At 39.3% G+C, this 5428-nt stretch overlaps 1 long non-coding RNA gene across 1 annotated transcript; it reads left to right on the top strand.

The window, feature by feature from the left end:
- LOC146872557 (uncharacterized) lies at positions 1–5357 on the top strand. The gene is made up of 2 exons (XR_014982884.1): positions 1–3710; positions 3816–5357. It is a non-coding gene; the product is annotated as an uncharacterized LOC146872557 (long non-coding RNA).
- The last annotated feature ends 71 nt before the right edge of the window (positions 5358–5428 follow it).

Genomic DNA, 5428 nt, shown 5'->3' with positions numbered 1-5428 from the left:
TGTATACGTATATTCGTATGTAGACATATATGAATTAACCGTATTATTATAACATATACATATAATATTACAAATAATACATAAAAAATGGTAATTGATTGAAAGTCGTCTCTCTAAAATTACATATAAAATCGAGAAATGCGGGTAAGGCGAGTAACTCGACTTTTCTTTAATTCGATGTGTCTTCTCGATGGGATGATAGGTGATCGATGATCGATGAACGATGATCGACGAAGGGATCGAGAAAATATAGAGACGAAAATTTTCTCGATCCCATTGCCGTATCTCCGCGGCTATCTTTTTCTATCGATAAGTGGCCGGCGCGTATTTCTTCTCGTTCGTAGTAATCCCCATCGTTCGATACGAATTTTTTTTTCTCCGAAAAGGAACGTGTATTATTAGCTCCTCAGTGCAATATGCATACGACTTAGGTCGAGCTTCGTTGATTCTCGCTGGCGCATATCGCAGGCAAGTTCGATTGTGGAAATCATAATGCGGTTGCCCCGGCGCCTGCTCGGAGTGCAACAGTTGGTTAACAAGTGGTTCCTTCGCTGCGAAACGCCATACCACGACCGCGACGCGTTAAAATTACCAAGAACGGTCGTTAAAATTACTCGAGAGAAAGCCTGGAGAGAAATTGCCTTAAAATTTATTTGCTACTCGCACTTTGTGCTCGTTACTTTGCTCTCTGTTTTATTTGTCTTTTATTGTTATAATTCGTTTGTTTCGTCGATCGTTGTGCTTAATTATTTCAAGCCGGTGAACATTTTTGAAGGGAGACGTTGCCTGAGCAATAAGACAAATTTTTACTGCTCGGGCGTATACCGTCCAGGATAAAAATCGGTTTAATTTTAAGATTGTTTTAAGATACAATACTTGATTCTACGCTTGTAAGCTTTTTTGCACGAATCTAGTCGAACGATAGATGATTCTAGTCACGTCACATCATTCCCGCAATGACTAATCCACGGTCAATGGATCGAGGATTCCCGTCTTTCAAAAACTACGTTCTCATATTTGTGTCCATTTACCATTAGTTTGCAACCGCGGCCGCCGCCAATTAGTCCGTCGAGTCCGCCGCGTACTGGTATCCCGTTACTCGAGAGGCTAGGGATATAGAAATTTTAGCTCTAGGTACACATACGCGAACATACAAACCACACACATACATACATATAGGTATATTTATACCTACGTGCGACTATAACCGAACCTGTATATTTTTACATACTGAATGTGCAGAAGCGAGAATGGTGGGGTGAGTCGTTGCAGGAGGCGCGAAAAAGGGGTACGGAAATATGTACATATTTTGTTGATACGTACACTCGTATATATGCAGAAATACACACGCGCGCACACACACACACACACACACACACGCACGGACACACGAACACAAACACGCACACGCACACGCACGCACACGCGCACACACACACACATACATACATACACGCACACGCGCGCGCGCGCACACACAAAGGTCAATGAAATAAAAGTATATTCACACACCTCCTATACAAAGGAATTCATCCTGCAGCCTTTTGGTGCATCGGAGAAAGAGAGAATAAAAGTAAAGATGTTGTGCACCGAGAGTATCGTGAAAGCAGTTTTATCGTTGATTTTGGGCGTGGCATACAATAACTAAAAAAGAAAAAAAAAGAAAAAAAGAAAAAAAAGAAAAAAATAGAATAAAGTCAAGTTTTGTAATCAACGCACCCCGATTTTCGCTGCTTCGTGTACTAACGGGAGCCGGAAAGCGTTGCGTAGTATAATCAAACATATACATTTGCGAGAGTTTTAATCACGATCTAGTAACGACGATCGTATCTACCGATTGATCTGGTCTTGTGCGATGAAAAACTAATCGCTTTATATCAGTATCCTCCAACTTGTAGATATCGGTGGAACGATCCTCGTAATTGGAACGACGATTTGTACATAATGATACTATAATATTAAAGAAAGAAAATAACTGCAAAGATCTGCACAGGGTGTACGTATACATACCGGTGCACACGTAATGTCCTACTTAAAGAAAAAATACTAACATATTATTAGCGCGTGGGATAGAAGGGATAAGAAAATAAATAAATAGAAAACGGAACGGAAGAAGAAGAAAAATAGGATGGAAAAGAGGAAGAGGAGGAACGTTCACGATACGAATGTGACGTTTGCGATGAGATCTCGCCCTCGCCCCTTTTTTCTCGGGGAAGATCTTGCGGGCCGATTTAACGATTAAATCATTTTTGTGCGAAATAATAACGATTAACGAATAACGATTCGATTATGGGTGTTTGAGAGAGCGCGGTCTTCGAACCAAATAGCAAAAAGAACGAGAAAGAGTGAGAGTGAGTGTGTAAGTAAGAGAGAGAGAGAGAGAGAGAGAGAGAGAGAGAAATGTTATGTAACTATTTATTATAAACAAAATACAACAGTATTAAAATCCTTAAATATGATAAAGAAAAAAAGAAGAAAAACGCAGGGCGATATTTCATTGATCGGTCGCAATTGTTTGACTGATTATTTTTGTTATTAGCATTATTACGCTTCGTTGTATAACTAAGCATACATATTGTCGCTATCCATTATTATTTTTCTAACTCGTTGACATCCTTGTGCAAAAATGGAAGAAAAGAAAAAAGGCCCTGTGCGCGCGACTACGCAATCTAGCGAGACACGAGAATATCTCCGATGGTCGCCATTTATACGCGTTCATGATTGAGATAAAATTAAGAGCGAGAGAGAGGAAGAAGTGGATGTGCGTGTGAGAGCATGAGCTAGAGAGGGGAAGGAGGCGACCGAAACGCGCGAACGCAGATCAAAAGTAAACTTAAAATATGGTAGTAGTATCGTTAAAGAAAATAAAAAAAAGAAAAAAAAAATGAAAAAAAACAATTAAGCGAGGGGAAGAGGTTTTAGCATATCAGCGTGTCGAGCTTTTAGGGTGGCACGATAGCGTGAAACGACGATCGCGCACGCGACACGACACACGCATTAGAAGAAAGAAAAAGAAAGAAAGAAAGAAAGAAAGAAAAAAAAAAAAAAGAGAAATAATAAAATTTGCGGACTTAATAAATGATGTAGTGCGTAAATTGTGTTTAGAGAAAGAAATAAGACGTTTGATGTCGATGAGATTCGAAGAGAAGAAGGAGGACGGGGAGGAGAAAGAGAGGGTGAGAGGGTGTAGAGGTTTGGAGGAGGAGGTGGAGGAGGAGGAGAAAAGATGAAGAGGCATGGGATGGGGGAAGCATGCGCGTTTCGTTAAAACTTTTCGGCCTTCCTTTCTTTCTTCCTATCTTCCTTCTTAACCTCCCACTTCTACCGTTCCACCTTCCCTCGCTCCCTCCTACCCTCCACGAGAGGATGTGCAATTTTTTCGCGGAGAAAGAGAAAATCGTCGTTGTTCCTCGACGAGAAGATAAAGTTTCCGCGATCCGTGCCGTGAACGACCGGTGGAATTTCAAAGCCGATTTTCCGAACTCGAACTACGCTCCTTCGGTATGTTTCTTTAAGAAGTGGTGCGACGTGCACGAAAACAGTTTGTTATTACAATAATAATGAGAACTTACCTTTTTTCCTTTCTTGCCTTTGGACTCGGGGATGCTACGAGGATGCTATGATTAAAGAGAATGTCAGGATATCAGAAAGTTCGTCTCGTGCATCGAACGGAAAAGAGGACAAATTCTACCGGTTCACGTGCACGTTAGGTACAAGGAATAATAAATAATGAAGATTTGTTATAACGTAATTGTCGGCGGATTTTTTTTTTCTTTTTCTTCTTTTTTTTCTTTTTTTTTTTTTTTTTTTTAAAGAGCGACAACAAAGCGGAAGAGCGAGGGAAAGAGGCGAGAGAGGCGGGACCGATTTGCACGACGGACCGGAATTTTGGGAACGATGAAAGCGCGAACGCGTGACATGCCATTTTTGAATTATTATTTTCATAAGGAACATGTAATATAATATTAATAATGTATATCGATATGACGAATTAACAGCATCATCGCGAGCTATGATCTCACACGATACTCACAGCGCGCGCACACGCACACAATCACAAACACACGCACACATACTGACAGACAGACAGCAGAGACAGACAAAGGCACACGCATCATGTACACGTGCGCGACGATGATGATGATTAATATTATTATTATTACAATTATTATGGTTATCGATTATAATTATTATTATAAACAAGAAAAAAAAGATACTAAAATACATTATATAAAATAAAGATAATTAATCCTTACGTTAGGAGGCTAAACGCATACTACAACGTGTTTGAAGTATAAATAAAGCAAAAAAAAGCGAAGAAAAGGAATTTACATTAAGAGACACACTTTGGAATTAACATGCATACACACACACACACACACACACACACACACACACACACACACACGTCCACGTCCACGTCCACATCCACGTACACGTGACACGCGCACCAAGAAGAAGTCCTGGGTGACATAAATCAACGTCGTACATTTATACTATATCAAGACTAGGACACGGTGAAATATATAAAATGTAGAGAATTTTTGAACGTACCTCGTGGGAACCTGAATTTCGTCGAGGATCGTGTGACGATATCATGACGAAACTTTGAAGCTAATTTCTGTCGTCTCGTTCCAAGCGCAAGTTTATGCGAGAGTCGAAAGGATGGAGGAAGTCAGTGGATTCGCGAACGTGGATTCAAAAAAAAAACTCATTATACTCCTAGGACTTTCTGTCTCTGTACACTTGGATAAAGAAGCAAAAAAAAAGGACGAATCGTTGGATGTGATATAGGAACGATAACTCTAATGAAATCGTTGTCACGTATCGATAAACGAAGGAAGGTTCCCCGACGTTCGTATTTTCGCGCCACAGACGTGTTCCCGTATTCGGACATTGTTTGGGTTCGTCTTTTTCGTTTTCGTTCTTTCTTATGTATAATATACGCCGAGCCGAAAAAAAGTTCTCTGTACGACGTATCTTATCCCACTTGGAGCTCGCATACAGACTACATAAAAAGAAAAAAAAAAAAAAACAAAAAAAAAAGAAAAAAAAATCTAGCTATTACGGACATGGCCACTAGCAGAGAAAAAAAATGTACCATTCAGATAGTTTATTATTAAAGAAACGGTAATCATTATAGGTATATTAACGACATTATTTATATTATTACGCATATTATATAAATAATTAATAAACGAGATACTAACCTTAGGGTGAAGTATTCGCAAATGGAAGAATTTTGGAAAAGGCCGCGTTCAAAAGGAAGAATTTTGTGGCGCGGCGGGGCGACGTGCCATTCTATTGGAAATGGCATTATCGACGAGAATAAAAAAAAAAAAGAAAAAAAAAATAAATTAAAAGAAAAGAAAAGAAAAGAAAAGAAAAAAAAAAAATAAATCGCCAATTACTTTAACTTTGACAGTAC

The sequence above is a fragment of the Vespa mandarinia genome, chromosome 13 (assembly GCF_050613455.1).
Source record: "Vespa mandarinia isolate Hongniang chromosome 13, ASM5061345v1, whole genome shotgun sequence".
Taxonomy (NCBI): Eukaryota; Metazoa; Arthropoda; class Insecta; order Hymenoptera; family Vespidae; genus Vespa; species Vespa mandarinia.
The sequence above is the reverse complement of the archived record's forward strand: the minus strand, read 5'-3'. Positions and strand labels throughout refer to the sequence as shown.